This window comes from Balaenoptera musculus, chromosome 7 (genome assembly GCF_009873245.2).
Source record: "Balaenoptera musculus isolate JJ_BM4_2016_0621 chromosome 7, mBalMus1.pri.v3, whole genome shotgun sequence".
In the NCBI taxonomy this organism is placed as follows: domain Eukaryota; kingdom Metazoa; phylum Chordata; class Mammalia; order Artiodactyla; family Balaenopteridae; genus Balaenoptera; species Balaenoptera musculus.
Window position 1 is genome coordinate 8,368,199 of NC_045791.1, and position 18,057 is coordinate 8,386,255.

Genomic DNA, 18,057 nt, shown 5'->3' on the forward strand with positions numbered 1-18,057 from the left:
ACAACAAAATTCATAAGCCTGAAGCTATATCAGGGGTCAGCCAACTATGTCCACCCTGGCTTGTGGACTGTTTTCTACAAAAAAAAAATAAAATAAAAATTATTGGAGCACAGCAATGTACATTTATGTATTGTCTATGGCTGCTTTCACACTACATTAACAGGGTTAATTAGTTGCACTAGACACTCTATGACCTGTAAGTCATAAAACATTTATTATCTAGTTCTTTACAGAAAAAGTGTGCCAACAGTCAGTGTGATACAGACTGACCAAGACAACAGAAAAACAGACAGAAATTATCATAATTAGGAATAAAAAAAATGTAACTATTACCAACCCTTCAGAATATTGAATATGGGAAAAAATAGATCAACAAAGTAGACAATTTAGATGAAATCAATAAATTCTAGGAAGACAAAAGTTACCAAAACTGACTCAAGACTATAGGAAAGTAGAAAGAAAAATAATAAATAGAAAACAAACAAATTGAATTAATGATTAGAAATATTCCCCCAAAGGGAGGCTTAGACACAGATTGCTTCAGTGTTATATTCTGCCATCTGTTTAAAGAAGAGATACCAATCATTCACAAACACTTTAAATTAATAAGAGAACATTTTCCAACTTATTCTATGAGGCCAGTTACCCTGATACAAGCCAGACAAAGATATCACAACCAAAGGAGACTATGACTAATATCTCTTATGAACATAGACACAAAAATCTTTAACAAAATAGTAACAAAAACATATAAAAAGAATTTTGTACCATGATCAAGTAGAAATTATCTTAGGAATGCAAAGTTGGTTTAACAGCTGAAAATCAGTTAATGTAATACATAAAGTTAATATAATAAAAGGCAGGAAAAATACCACTTGAATATCTCAATTAATGCCGAAAAATTGACACTAGTTTATACAAACTTATAATAATACTCTTAAAAAACTAGAAATATAAGGGAAGTTGTTTAACCTCCTAAAGACTATCTATGAAAATCCGATAGCTAAAATTTTACTTAATGGTGAAAGACTGAATGTTTTTCCCCTAATATCAGCAAGAAGCTAGGGATACCTGCTCTTGCTACTTTTGGTCAATATTGTGCTGTGGTTCTAGGCAGTGAAATAATGTTGAAGGAAGAAAGGAAGGAAAGGAAGGAGGGAGAGAGGAGAGAAAGTCATCACTATAGGAAAGAAAAAAAACTCTATTCACAAATGACATAATTTTGTAAGTAGAAAATACTAATACACTAATGAGAAAAAATGCTTTAAAAAAACAAGTTTATTATAGTAGCAGGATATAGTATGAATATATAAAATTAATTTTATTTCTAAACATTATCAGTGAATAATCCAAAAATAAAATTAAGGAAACAATTCCATTCAAAATAGCCTCCAAAAAGAAAAAAAAATACTTGAAAATAAATTTAATAAAATAAGATCTAAATGAAAAACTCCAAAACATTGCTGAGAGAAATTTAAAATAAAAGTAAATGAAAAATATTTTTATGTTCATGAATTAGAAGACTAAAAATTTCAAAATCAACAATTCTCTCCAAAACAATCCACAAATTCAATGCACTCCATATCAAAATATTAAACGCATTTTTTGCAAAAGTTGACAAACTGATTCTAAAATATATGAGACATTATGAGTCACCTGAAAAAACCAAACAATTTTGAAAAAGTAAAACAAATTTGAAGAATTACACTACACAGTTTTCATGCATAAAACAATTATTTTGTTCAAGAAAAAGTGGTCTTGATATAAAGTTAAACATATAAATCAATGGGACAGAATTGAACTCTTACAATCGATTTTTGACACAGGTGCCAAGACAATGCAATTGGAAAAAGACAGTATTTTTAACAAATGATATTGGTATAATTATATGCACATGCATAAACAATTACTTAGATCTTTATGTCACCGAATTAATTCAACATAGAACACAGACCAACATAAAAATAAAATTTCCAGAAGAAAACATATGAGATCATGTTCTGACCTTGCATTTGACAAAGAGTTCTTAGAAACAACACAATTTATAAAAGAAAAATTCCATAAATTAAACTACATAATAATGAAAGAAAAAAGTTTGTTTCAAAAGACACCATGAATAAAATGAAAAGGCAAACCACAGCCTCCTAAGAATGGGGGAAAATATTTTCAAATTATATATCTGACTTGTATCAAGAGTATATAAAATCTTACAATTCAATAACCAAAACAACAACCCAATTAAACAGTGAACAAATGATTTGAATAGAGATTTCACCAATGTAGATACACAGATGGCTAATGATCACATGAGATGATGACCCAAATCAATATTCATTACAAAAATGTTAATTGAACTGCAGTGAGTTACAGCTATATATCAACTATAATGCCTTTCATAAAAAAGACAGAAAATACAAAGTGTTGGAAGGGAGATAGATAAACTGTAACCTTCATGCATTGCTGGTAGGAATGTAAAATGGTACAACTACAATGGAAAACATTTGATAATTTTTCAAAGGTCTAAACATAAATTTTCATTTCTACTTTTAGGAATTTACTTGGTGGGGGCAGGGGTGGATATGTCCACAAAAAGGCATGCACACAGATTTCATAGCAGCATTATTCATTGTAGTCAAAAACTAGAAAATGGATAAACAAAATGTGGCCTATTCATACAATAACAATGAACCAACTCCTGATCTACTATAACATAGATACATTTCAAAAATATTATAAATGAAAAATGCTAGACATAAAAGTGTTGACATAAAGCTTCTACTGTATTGATATGGAATCATTTCTTTAGCTGGGTGGTGTGGGTAAATTGTTGTTCAATATGTTTGTTAATACATCATTTTGTTTAAAGTATTTCATAATATTTTTAAAAATACAAATTTTAAAATAGGAGTAAATTTAATGAGAAATACAGTAGAGCTATACAAACACAACTTCAAAATTCTATTCTGAGGAACAAAAAATGAAAAAAAATAAGGCATACTCACTCCTTACATAAGAAAACAATATCATAAAGTTTCCCATTTTTCCTAAATCCATATACACGTGTAATGAATTCCTAATTAAATTGACAGCAGGATTTTTAAAGAACTAGAGTAACTATTCCTAACCAATATAAATAAATAAAAGCTCAGCTCGTTAATAAGCAGGAAAAGTATGGCTATAATAGAAGAGTTGTGAGCAGAAATTAGCCCTGGCTGATACCAACAGCAACTATATAGCTACAGTAATTAAAAATAGGATGCTAATCTATAAATAAATAAAACACTAGAGGAACAAATGTAAAGTCCAGAAATATACTTAAATAAATACAGAAATTGAGTCTATGAAAGTGATAATGAAATTTTAGTGTCCTAAAGATACTTTACCAAATAAATGATGTTGAGACATTGCATAGACATCACACAGCAAAATTAATTCCAGATAGAACAAAATTTAAACGTGGAAAATAAAATTATCTAATATTTTAGGTAAAAATGTTTTTTTATGATCTAACATGAACTTTCAAAATATAACAGAAACTCAAAATTATTGAAGTTTTATAAATTTGAATTTTAAAAAGCATTTTGCACATTTAAAAACCACAAAGTCAAAAGATAAATTAAAACTCCAGGGAAATCTTTGTAATACATAGTACAGATGTGTGGATAACATCTTTAATAAATAAACAGCCTTATGAGTTATTAGGATAATTTAATGAACCTCTTAGGAAAATGGCAAATGATGTGAATAAACAGGTTAAAGAATGAAACACGAATGGTGTTAGGTACCTGAAAAATGCCCAGTTTCACTCAAAATAAGAAATGTTCAGGGCTTACCTGGTGGCGCAGTGGTTGAGAATCTGCCTGCCAATGCAGGGGACACGGATTTGAGCCCTGGTCTGGGAAGATCCCACATGCCACGGAGCAACTAAGTCCATGTGCCACAACTACTGAGCCTGCGCGTCTGGAGCTTGTGCTCCGCAACAAGAGAGGCCGCGACAGTGAGAGGCCCGCGCACCGCGATGAAGAGTGGCCCCCACTCGCTGCAACTAGAGAAAGCCCTCGCACAGAAACGAGGACCCAACACAGCCAAAAATAAATAAATAAATAATTTTTTTTTAAAAAGAAATGTTCAAATTAATATTATAATGGAATATCAGTTTCGCTTAGAGTAATAAATTTCAAACAAGTTTATAATACACTTCATGGTTTGATAGAGAAACAGAAATTCTCTTATGTTCCTGAAGTGTAACATGGTAACTCCCTGTTGGGGCAATTTAGCAACATTTATACACTTTTAAAATGCACATAAACTTTAACACAGCACTTGGATTTCCATGAATGTGTCCTGCTAATACGATATGCATAATAACAAAGGTACAGGTTGCATATTGAGTATATATGTGTATTAGCAAAAATGAAAGCAATCTAAATGTCCATCAATAAACTACTGGCTTTAATAAATGCTGGAGAGGTTGTAGAAAAAAGGGAACCCTCTTGCACTGTTGGAGGAAATGTAAATTGATACAGACACTATGGAGAACAGTATGGAGGTTCCTCAAAAAGTTAAAAATAGAACTACCATACGACCCAGAAATCCCACTACTGGGCATATACCCTGAGAAAACCATAATTCAGAAAGAGTCATGTACCAAAATGTTCATTGCCACTCTATTTACAATAGCCAGGACATACAAGCAACCTAAGTGTCCATCGATAGATGAATGCATAAAGAAGATGTGGTATATATACACAATGGAATATTACTCAGTCATTAAAAGAAGCAAAACTGAGTTATTTGTAGTGAGGTGGATGGACCTAGAGTCTGTCATACAGAGTGAAGTAAGTCAAAAAGAGAAAAACAAATACCATATGCTAACACATGTATATGGAATACAAAAAAAAAAAAAAAAGGTTCTGATGAACGTAGGGCCAGGACAGGAATAAAGATGCAGATGTAGAGAATGGACTTGAGGACATGGGGTGTGGGAAAGGTAAGCTGGGACGAAGTGAGACAGTGGCATTGACATATATATACTACCAAATGTAAAATAGATAGCTATTGGGAAGCTGCTGCATCACACGGAGTTATCAGCTCAGTGCTTTGTGACCACCTAGAGGGGTGGATGGGGAGGATGGGAGGGAGATGCAAGAGGGAGGAGATATGGGGATATATGTATACATATAGCTGATTCACTTCGTTGTACAGCAGAAACTAACACAACATTGTAAAACAATTATACTCCAATAAAGATGTTAAATAAATAAATAAATAAATAAATAAATAAATAAATAAATAAATAAATAAACTACTGGTCTAAAGATTGTATGACAAATATATGTAACTAGATATCATGCTGCTGTGGGGAAGACTGAGAAATCCACATTCTGGTGTGGATGGATCTCCAAGGTCTACAATAGAAATTAAAAATAAAACAGGGGATAGCACTATTAGTATAATATGCAACATTGGTTTAAAACATACATTTCATATTCTATGCATAGAATATCCCTGGATGGACACAGGAAACCAATAGCAAGGGGTACCTTCATAGGAGTGAGGTTTCAGGGATGGTCAAGAAGCTTGGAAGGATACATATATTTTACTATATACCTATTTGAATAGTTCAAATATAACTTATGCAAGAAATTAATTTAAAACTATGCAGGATGGATGATAGAATGGGATGCTTGGTCTCCTGTTTTTTTTTTTTTTTTTTTCAGTCTCCTGTTTTTGATTACAATTCTTAGACTAAGAACAAAACAAGATTTGCCAAATATTCCAAAGCAAAGTGCTAGACCAATGATGAAGGAGTTATCTTAATTTATATGGCCATTTATTTATTAAAGATGATACTATTTATCTGTAGTATTTATTGCAAAGGTTTACCCAGTTTTTCATTTGTCTTTGACTTTGTTTTTCCAGAAGAGTGGCAGCTATTAGGCGTTAGGTGTTTTTCAAAGTGTTGTTAGCATGCTGTATGGCCTCTCATCTCCCACAAACCCTCTTGAACAACACAATGGGCGATTTCCCTGCACCTTGATACCCATGTGGGGAGCTCCAAGGAAAACCTCCCAGAACTTCACCTTTACCCTTTGGAGTTCTGGAGTGTGAAGTAATGCCATACAGAATCTTGAAGAAGTCTGTTTTTGCGAGGATGACTCAAGATTCTGAAGGGGCCTTCTCGGGAGCAAGCAGCATTTCTAACTATTTTGGGCAAAGGTAAACGTTTGTTTTATAATGGGCTGGTTTTGTATCCCACAGATGGCAACTTGACTGGGTCATGTTGAATAGAACTTGCATTTTGAAAAGAACTAAGTCATCTTGAAAAGAGGGATATTTGATAGTTAACCTTAGCAGAAATTGCCTGATGAGACAGGCTTTTAGGCCCGGGAGCTCACAGGGTACATTTGTAGCCATCACAGAAGAGGTCAAGAAGCTACACTTTTCAGGGAACTCCAGCACCCATGAAGCAAAAAGAATCCTCAATCAGAATCCGGTCTGCATAGCAGATTCTATCTGTTCCAACCATATTGCCAGGAGCCAACCAGGAAACAAACCAAAAGGGAATTGGAGATCCTGATAGGAGGCAATGAAGAGCCCAGAGGGCTAACAATAGTGAAAGTCATTAACACCTCTAGGGGCACTGGATGGAGTCTGGGATGTTGAGCCCAAGATCCTGGGTCACGAGGCAGACACTAGAACCCTGGGGGGCCTATTAAACAGGAGATGGGGCTACAGAAGAAATGTCACCTGCGACAAAGAGAAGGGAAAGAAATACCATGGTTTTCCCCTTTTTCTTGGTCTTAATATTTTTCCAGTGCTTTCCATTGGCCAAGACCTGCCAGAGGTCATCCTCTTACTGGATGTGCTGTCACCAAGTGTTGGCTACCCTGAACTTCAGAGCAGAGGGGAAGGTGGAGGAGTGTATGTGAGACAAAAGTGCCCAAAACAACCACAGCAGTCAGAAAAGACCTTTCCTGTGGTACCCAGTACATGGGGGAGAGAGAAGAATCACAAGGTAGAAAACAGAGAAGAAACCAGCTATTTTCATCCATATCCTTCTCACCTCCAAACCCCCTGCCCACACAAAACCTTTACTCAGGGAGTCTATCATGTGTAATATTAGGCAGCCTGGCAAGAATGGCCCAAGTCAATTTCACACCCTCCCAAGGGCTCACACTGTTGCGGAATCCTGGCCTCTGTGCACCTACACTGAATTGAATCTCAGAGACAGAGTTTTGGGTGAAGCAGAAAAGAAGAGCTCTATTGCTTTGCCAAGCAAAGGAGGATACAGCAGGGTAATGCCCTCAAAATGTGTCCCATCCTGGAGCGGGTAGTGAGGAGTCTTATAGTAATGTTTTAAGGAGCAGGGTGTGATCAGCACATGGTGAGGTAATCAGGAGTCAGCATCATCAGCCTTCTGGTTCCAACCAGTCTAGGGTCTATGTTTTTGAGGTCAGTAGTTTTCATCTGGTGGGGGACTGCTTCCTGTAAAAACAACTTAGGAATCTCTGTCAGGCCTTTATATGTATCCCTCAGGGAAATGGGAATTCAGTGACTCTGCATGTGGCTGACTTATAGTCGAAATTGTTACCAGTTTCCCAGCCCAAAAGCTATTCTTTGTTTCTACATCTTCACCTTTTCTAATCATTACCTCCTGAGTCAGCCTTTTACTTCAAAAACAAGGACACAGGGGCTTGTACATGGTTTCAAAACTACACCAAATGCAGGGTCTGAGACACAGACTTGTTCTAGTCACTACACAGCCTACCAGCAATAATAATATTTTTCCTAACAAAAGAAGGTAGAGTTAGGATTTTTATGGATTCTGTTTCAAATCTGGCTCTGTTTTTGTCAACATTCACGGTTTTATTCAAGTTGTTTAAACTCTCAGAAATGAAATGCCCTTGTCTGGCATGGGGATAGCCATGCCAATCATTTAGGCTTTCACAAGGTTCATGCTCCCATCTGGGACCAGGAAGATGCCTGACAGCAATTGGTATCTTTCCACAATTTCATTAATTGGAATATTCTAAATCTCCTCTCCATCTGTGAGAAACTCAACTATTGGATAAAACCCACTTCGTCTCTTTTTTGAGATTAAATCTCTGTCTGTGATGAGTCCTGTTTATCCATCCATCTCTTTTCACCATGCTCATTCTTTAGTGGCCACATGGTAGTTATTCAATATATTAAATATGAAGGATATGGAGGATGAACAGGGCCGGCGGTGACTTCACACACACAGTAGGCTCCAATCTGCATAAGATGATTGGAACCAAGTCTAGTGCATGGTAAGCACTAGAGAGAGCTTGGATATTGTGATCCTTTGGATGTACAGATAAGCTTTTAAATATCCCATTAAGTAATTAATATTCACTCAGGTGTGGTTTGTTACTGGGGAAGTTTTCTACTATTTATTTGTACTCATTCATTCGTTCATTCATTCATTTTTAAAGGTAACTTTCCACTACATTTATTAACACAGGAAAATTCATATGCACACAAATAATTGGCAAAATTCAGTCCCTCAAATACTTCAGATAGGCCTAATCTATTTTCCAGATGGTTTTCCTACAATAGATGATAGACATCTGTATTAAAATAAACACAAACTGAATTGAATCCTCTGGGAAAATGGAAATCTTATCTATAGATATGTATCTGTATGTATTAAAAAAGTACCCTTGCAGTGCTAATTCAGCAACACATATACTAATATTGGAACAATACAGAGAAAAGTAGCATGGGCCCTGTGTAAGGATGACATGCAAATTCGTGAAGCCCCTTATTTTTAGGACCTAGAAGAAAAAGAGCAAACAAACAATGATGAACAACACAATAAATGAAATTAAAAATTCTCTAGAAGGAATCATAGCAGAATAAATGAAGCAGAAGAACAGATAAGTGACCTGGAAGATAAAATAGTGGAAATAACTACCGCAGAGCAGAATAAAGAAAAAAGAATGATAAGAATTGAGGACAGTCTCAGAGATTTCTGGGACAACATTAAATGCACCAACATTCAAATAATAGGGGTCCCAGAAGAAGAAGAGAAAAAGGAAGGGACTAAGAAAATACTTGAAAAGATTATAGTTGAAAACTTCCCTAATATGGGAAAGGAAAGAGTCAATCAAGTCTAGGAAGTGAAGAGAGTCCCATACAGGATAAATACAAGGAGAAACAAGCCAAGACACATATTAAACAAACTATCAAAAATTAAATACAAAGAAAAAATATTAAAAGCAGCAAGGGAAAAGCAACAAATAATATACAAGGGAATCCCCATAAGGTTAACAGCTGATTTTTCAGCAGAAACTCTGCAAGCCAGAAGGAAGTGGCAGGACATATTTAAAGTCATGAAAGGGAAGAACCTACAACCAAGATTACTCTACCCAGCAAGGATCTCATTCAGATTTGATGGAAAAATTAAAACCTTTACAGAGGAGCAAAAGCTAAGAGAATTCAGCACCACCAAACCAGTTTTAATAACAAATGCTGAAGGAACTTCACTAGGCAGGAAACACAAGAGAAGGAAAAGACCTAAATAACAAACCCAAAATAATTAGGAATATGGTAATAGGAACATACATATAGATAATTACCTTAAATGTAAATGGATTAAATGCTCCAACCAAAAGACATAGACTGGCTGAATGAATACAAAAACAAGACCTGTATATATGCTGTCTACAAGTGACCCACGTAAGACTTAGGGACATATACAGACTGAAAGTGAGGGGATGGAAAAAGATATCCCATGCAAATGGAAATCAAAAGAAAGGTGGACTAGCAATTCTCATCAGACAAAATAGACTTTAAAATAAAGACTATTACAAGAGACAAAGAAGGGCACTACATAATGATCAAGGGATCAATCCAAGAAGAAGATATAACAATTGTAAATATTTATGCACCCAACATAGGAACACCTCAATACACAAGGCAAATGCTACCAGCCATAAAAGGGAAAATCGACAGTAACACAATCATAGTATAGGGGACTTTAACACCCCACTTTCACCAATGGACAGATCATCCAAAATGAAAATAAATAAGGAAACACAAGCTTTAAATGACACATTAAACAAGATGGACTTAATTGATATTTACAGGACATTCTATCAAAAAACAATAGAATACACTTTCTTCTCAAGTGCTCATGGAACATTCTCCAGGAAAAATCATATATTGGGTCACAAATGAAGCTTTGGTAAATTAAAGAAAATTGAAATAGTATCAAGTATATTTCCTGACAGCAGCAATATGAGACTAGATATCAATTACAGGAAACATCTGTAAAAAATAAAAACACATGGAGGCTAAACAATACACTACTAAATAACCAAGAGATCATTGAAGAAATCAAAGAGGAAATCAGAAAATACCTAGAAACAAATGACAATGGAAATACGATGACCCAAAACTTAATGGGATGCAGAAAAAGCACTTCTAACAGGGAAGTTTATAGCAATACAATCCTACCTCAAGAAGCAAGAAACATCTCAAATAAACAACCTAACTTTACACCTAAAGCAATTAGAGAAAGAAGAACAACAACAAAAAAAAACCCAAGTTAGCAGAAGGAAAGAAATAAAGATCAGATCAGAAATAAATGCAAAAGAAATGAAGGATATGATAGCAAAGATTAATAAAACTAAAAGCTGGTTCTTTGAGAATATAAACAGAATTGATAAACCATTAGCTAGACTCATCAAGAAAAAAAGGGAGAAAACCCAAATCAATAGAATTAGAAATGAAAAAGGAGAAGTAACAACTGACACTGCAGAAATACAAAGGATCATGACAGATTACTACAAGCAACTATATGCCAATAAAATGGACAACCTGGAAGAAATGGACAAATTCTTAGAAATGCACAGCCTGCCGAGGCGGAACTAGGAAGAAATAGAAAATATAAACAGACCAATCACAAGTAAGAAATTGAAACTGTGATTTAAAAACTTCCAACAAGATAAAGCCCAGGACCAGATGGCTTCACAGGCGAATTCTATCAAACATTTAGAGAAGAGCTAACACCTATCCTTCTCAAACTCTTCCAAAATATAGCAGAGGGAGGAACACTCCCAACTCATTCCATGAGGCCACAATAACCTTGATACCAAAACAGACAAAGATGTCACAAAAAAAGAAAACTACAGGCCAGTATCCCTGATGAACATAGATGCAAAAATTGTCAACAAAATACTAGCAAACAGAATCCAACAACACATTAAAAGGATCATATGCCATGATCAAGTGGGGTTTATCCCAGGAATGCAATATCCAATGATATATGCAAATCAATCAATGTGATACACCATATTAACAAATTGAAGGATAAAACCTTATGATAATGTCAACAGAGGCAGAAAAAGCTTTTGACAAAATTCAACACCCATTTATGATAAAAACACTCCAGAAAGTAGGCATAGAGGGAACTTACCTCAACATAATAGAGGCCATATATGACAAACCCACAGCCAACATCATTCTCTATGTTGAAAAACTGAAACCATTTCCACTAAGATCAGGAACAAGACAAGGTTGCCCATTCTCACCACTATTATTCAACATAGTTTTGGAAATTTTAGCCACAGCAATCAGAGAAGAAAAATAAATAAAATAAATCCAAATTGGAAAAGAAGAAGTAAAACTGTCACTGTTTGCAGTTGACATGATACTATACATAGATAATCCTAAAGATTCTACCAGAAAAATACTAGAGCTAATCATTGAATTTGGTAAAGCAGCAGGATACAAAATTAATGCACAGAAATCTCTTGCATTCCTATACACTAATGATGAAAAATCTGAAAGAGAAATTAAGGAAACACTCCCATTTACCATTGCAACAAAAAGAATAAAAAAATACCTAGGAATAAACCTACCTAAGAAGACAAAAGACCTGTATGCAGAAAGCTATAAGACACTGTTGAAAGAAATTAAAGATGATACAAACAGATGGAGAGATATATCATGCTCTTGGAATGAAAGAATAAATATTGTGAAAATGACTATACTACCCAAAGCAATCTACAGATGCAATGCAATCCCTATCAAACTACCAATGGCATTTTTCTCAGAACTAGAGCAAAAGATTTCACAATTTCTATGGAAACACAAAACGACCCTGAATAGCCAAAGCAATCTTGAGAAAGAAAAATGGAGCTGGAGGAATCAGGCTCCTGGACTTCAGACTATACTACAAAGGTACACTAATCAAGACAGTATGGCACTGGCACAAAAAAAGAAATATAGATCAATGGAAAGGATAGAAAGCCAGAGACAAACCCATTCACATATTGTCACCTTATCTTTGATAAAGGAGGCAAGGATATACAGTGGAGAAAAGACAGCCTCTTCAATAAGTGGTGCTGGGGAAATTGGACAGCTATATGTAAAAGAATGAAATCAGAACACTCCCTAACACCATACACAAACATAAACTCAAAATGGGTTAAAGATCTAAATGTAAGGGCAGACACTATAAAACTCTTAGAGGACAACATAGGCAGAACACTCCATGATATAAATCACAGCAAATCCTTTTTGACCCACCTCCTAGAGAAATGGAAATAAAAACAAAAATAAACAAATGGGACCTAATGAAACTTAAAAGCTTTTGCACAGCAAAGGAAACTATAAGCAAAGTGAAAAGACAACCCTCAGAATGGGAGGAAATATTTACAAATGAAGCAACTGACAAAGGATTAATCTCCAAAATATACAAGCAGCTCATGCAGCTCAATATCAAAAAAAAACAACCCAATCCAAAAGTGGGCAGAAGACCTAAAGAGACATTTCTCCAAGAAGATATACAGATTGCCAACAAACACATGAAAGGATGTTCAACATCACTAATCATTAGAGAAATGCAAATCAAAACTACAATGAGGTAATACCTCACGCTGGTTAGAATGGGCACCATCAGAATATATATGACCCATAAATGCTGAAGAGGGTGTGGAGGAAAGGGAACCCTCTTGCACTGTTGGTGGGAATGTAAATTGATACAGCCACTATGGAGAACATTATGGAGGTTCCTTAAAAAACTAAAAATAGAACTACCATATGACTCAGCAATCCCACTACTGGGCATATACCCTGAGAAAACCATAATTCAAAAAGAGTCATGTACCACAATGTTCATTGCAGCACTATTTACAATAGCCAGGACATGGAAGCAACCTTTGTGTCCATCAACAGATGAATGGATAAAGAAGATGTGGCACATATATACAATTGAATATTACTCATCCATAAAAAGAAACGAAATTGAGTTATTTGTAGTGAGGTGGATGGACCTAGAGTCTCTCATACAAAGTGAAGTAAGTCAGAAAGAGAAAAACAAATACCGTACGCTAACACATATATATGGAATCTAAAAAAAAAAAAAAAAAATTTCTGAAGAACCTAGGAGCAGGGCAGGAATAAACAGACGTAGAGAATAGACTTGAGGAAACGTGGAGGGTGAAGGGTAAGCTGGGGTGAAGTGAGAGAGTGGCACTGACATATATACACTACCAAATGTAAAATAGATAGCTAGTGGACAGCAGCCGCATAGCACAGGGAGATCAGCTTGGTGCCTTGTGACCAGCTAGAGTGGTGAGATAGGGAGGGTGGGAGGGAGACGCAAGAGGGAGGGGATATGGGGATATATGTGTACCTATAGCTGATTCACTTTGTTATACAGCAGAAACTAACACAAAATTGTAAAGCCATTATACTCCAATAAATTTGTTAAAAAACAAATGTACCCTTGTATATACACTATCTTTGTGTACCTTCCTTCCTTACATACTAAATACTAGAAAATTAACATTTGTCTATGTAACATATATCTTTTATTTTTTGCAAAAAAGGAAACAAATAAATGTATGTTTTAATATGTGTTTGACATGTTTTCTTTACTATGTGTTCTTACAAAAAATTTGGTATCTGATTTGCTTCATAAAGTGTATGTAATCCTGGCACATGCTGTCCTTTGCATGATATGTAGGTTGCAAAGGAGAGAAATCAATTACAAATCCGTCTACCCTGGCAGATGCCCTCACCTTAGTGAGCCTTCAGCTACAAATTGACACTCTCCTACTTCACATCTTTTATATTTGGCTCCTTTTTACCCCACCCATGGTATTATTTTTAAAGTGAAACCTTCATGTATCCACTTTACAAAGAAACCATGACTTTGAGTGTCTTGGCTTGTGCGTCTCAGGTTTTCTAATGAACACTTGTCATTTTTAGACCAATATAATTTAATGCACTCTTTGTTTATTTTCCTCTCTGTTCCTCCTTTCTAAATAAAGGTTATATCACTCCCCACTACTCAATACTTTCCCCACTCACACAGTCCTCTACCACCAAAGACACATCCAGCCAGGCTGTTTTATGTCCAATTTGTTTATCACGATGAGAAATGTGAAAATCTTTGGCAGAGACCATTAATTTTATAGTTTATGTTTCAAAAAGTAGTTCCTGGGCTATTTACGTCTCTTCATATTAACATCTAAGAAAATGAGTGTGTTGAAGATATAAAACTTGAAAGCAAATTGTGTTTACTGTCTCCTTCTAAATATAATTAATGGCTTAAAACAGATCTTTATGGCTCATGATCAAATATTTTCCTGGTGTTGCATTTGATGTTTGCTTCAGTGACACTGAATGTCTTTGAGTCTTTTGATTCCAAGACAGTTAGCTTCCTATTGGATTTTGATATTCAAGGTGAAATTATTACAGTTCCTCTTGGCAGGGACAATTACTCTTTGAATTAACTGATATGAGTGTCATGAGTTGCAAAAGATTTCCAATTTGGGAAAACAAAATGTATTTACTTTATAAAAAGAGGAGCTGAACGGAATCTCAGAAATTATGTAGTGCAATATTATTTATTTTATTTTTAAAATTCAGCTTTATTGAGGTATGATTGACAAAACTGTAAGATATTTATAGTATATATACATCATGGTGATTAGATAAATACATATGTATACGTATAGATATACATTGTGAAAGAATTCCCATCATCTATCTGGTTAATTAACATGTTTATCACCTCACATATTTATCTTTTGTGTGTGTTTGTGTGTGTAAGAACATCTGATTTCTATTGTCTTAGCAAATTTCAATTTTACAATATAGTGTTATAAATTTTAGTCACCGTATTTTACATTGTATCACTGGATCCCTAGAATTTATTCATCTTATAGCTGAAAGTTTGGACCCTTTTACCAATCTCTCCTTACCTCTCCCACCACCCCCCATCCCTGATAACCATTTTTCTACCTCTGTCTGTATATGTTTGATTTTTTATTTTTAGATTTTATAAATAAGTGAGATCATACAGTATTTGTCTTTCTCTATTTTAATCTTTTCACTTAAGGTAATGCCCTCAAGGTCCATCCATGTTGTTGAAAAAAGCAAGATTTTCTTCTATCTCATGGCTGAATGATATTCCATTGTATGTTTATACCATATCTTTATCCATTTATCCATTGATGGAGACTGGGTATGTTTCCACATCTGGGCTACTGTGAATAATGATGTAATGAACCTGAGTGTGCATACATCTCTTCAATACCCTGTTTTCATTTCCTTTGGATGTTTACCCAGAAGTGACATTGCAGGATCATATAGTAGTTCCATGTTTAATTTCTTGAGGAACTTCCATACTATTTTCCATAGTGGCTGCACCACTGTACATTCCCATCAAGAGTCTACCAGCATCCCGTTTACGTCACATCCTTGCCAGCATTTACCTCTTCTCTGCCTGAAAATAGTCATCCTAACAGTTGTGAGACGATGTCTAAATGTAGTTGTGAGTACATTTCCCTAATAATTAGTGATGTGAGCACCTTTTCATTTACTTGTCCATTTTTAAGTCTTCTTAGAGAAAATGCTATTTAGTTCTTCTGCCCATTCTTAAATCAGATTGGTGTTTTTTGGTTTTTGTTTGTTTTTTTGCTACTGAGTTGTATGCATTATATATTTTGAATATTAACCCATTAGCAGATATATGAATCGTTAATTTTTTTTTCCTATTCCATATGTTGCCTTTTTACTTTGTTGATGGTTTCCTTGGCTGTGTGGAAGCTTTTTAGTTTGGTGTAGTCCGGCTTTATTTTTACTTTTGTAACATTTGTTTCTGGCGTCATATCAAAACAAAAAAAAATCATTGCCAAGACCAATATCAAGTAGTTGACATACCATGTTTTCTTTTAGAAGTTTTGTGGTTTCTGGTCTTATGTTAAAGTCTTTGATCCATTTTTAATTGATTTTTGTGTATGGTGTATGATGGGGAGCCTGTTTCATTTTTTGTGCATGTGTATATCCAGTTTTCCCAGCACCATTTATTGAAGAAACTATCCTTTCTGCATTTTATATTCTTGGCTTCACTGTAATAAGTTAATTGAACTTGTATGCATGTGTTTATTTCTGGCCTCTCTCTTCTGTTTCATTGATCTATCTCTGTTTTTATGTCAATATTCTCTTGATTACAGTAGCTTTGTGACAAAGTTTGAAATCAGGAATTGTGATTCCTTTAGGTACATTCTTCTTTCTCAGGGTTGGTTTGGCTATTCAAGCGCCTTTGTAGTTCCATACAAATTTTAGTTTTTTCTCCCTATTTCTTTAAAAAATGCCATAGGAATTTTGATAGAGATTGCATTGAATCTGTAGATTTCTTTAAGTATTGATAGTATGGAAATTCTAAAAATATTAATTCTTTTAATCCATGAGCATGGATTACCTTTCCATTTATTTCTGTCTTCTTCAATTTCTTTCATAAGACATTGGTCTTACAGTTTTCAGTGTACAGGTCTTTCATCTCATTGGGTAAATTTTTTCCTTGGTGTTTTATTATTTTTGATACAATGGCAAATGAGATTGCTTTCTTAATTTCTCTTTTAGATAGTTCATTGTTAGTGTATAGCAATTCAACTTATTTTGAATATTAATTTTTTAAGTTGAAACTTTATTGAATTTGTTTATTAGTACCAACAGTTTTTTGATAAATTCTTTAGTGTTTTCAACATATAATATGTCACCTGCAAGTAGAAACAGTTTATTTCTTTCTTCCTTTTCAATTTGGATGCCATTTATTTCTTTTTCTTATTTTTTTTATTTTCCTAATTGCTTTTTCTAGGACTTACAGTACTATGTTAATTAATAATGATGAGATTTGGTTCTCTTACTTTGTTCCTGATCTTAGAGGAAAGCTTTCAGTTTTTCACCATTGAGTATGATGTTAGCTGTGAGTTTATCATATATGGGCTTTATTTTGTTGAGGTACATTCCCTCTATATCCACTTTGTTTAGAGTTCTAATCATGAATTCTTGTTGAATTTTGTCAAGTGCTTTTTCTGCACCTGTTGATATGATCACAAGATTTTTTTCCTTCTGTCAATGTGGTGTATCACACTGATTGACTCATGAAAGTTGAACCATTCTTGTATCTATGGAATAAAGTCCTCTCAATTACGATATTTTGAATATACTCTTGATTTCAGTTTGCTAATGTATTTTGAGGATTTTTGCATCTGTTTTCATCTGGGGTATTGGCTTACAATTTTCTTTCCTTGTAGTATCCTTATCTGGTTTTGTTATAAGGGTATTCCTGGCCTCAGGAAAGAACTTTGGAAATGTTCTTTCCTCTTCTATTTTTGGAAGAGTTTGAGAGGATTGGTACTAATTCTTCATTAAATGTTTGGTAGAACTCACCAGTAAAAGCATATGTTCTGGACGTTTCTTTGCTGGGAAGTTTTTGATTACCAATTCAATTTCCTTACTAGTAATTACTCTGTTCAGATTTTCTATTTCTTAATGATTCAGACTTGGTAGGTAATATGTATCTAGGAATTTATCCATTGTTTCTAGGTTGTCTGATTTGTTGGAGTGCAGTTATTCTTAGTAGTCTCTTATGATCCTTTATACTTGTATGGTATCAGCTGTAATATTTCCTCTTTCATTTTCAACTTTATTGAGTACTCTCACTTTTTATCTTGGTGAGTCTAATTAAAGAATTGTCTATTTGTTTATCTTTTCAAAAAAGCAGCTCTC

The 18,057-nt window shown here is 34.5% G+C and overlaps 1 non-coding gene across 1 annotated transcript; it reads left to right on the forward strand.

Annotated features, from left to right (window-relative positions):
• Positions 1-8,692: 8,692 nt before the first annotated feature.
• On the forward strand, positions 8,693-8,796 carry LOC118898651. Its single transcript, XR_005020792.1, has one exon. It is a non-coding gene; the product is annotated as a U6 spliceosomal RNA (small nuclear RNA).
• Positions 8,797-18,057: the final 9,261 nt, after the last annotated feature.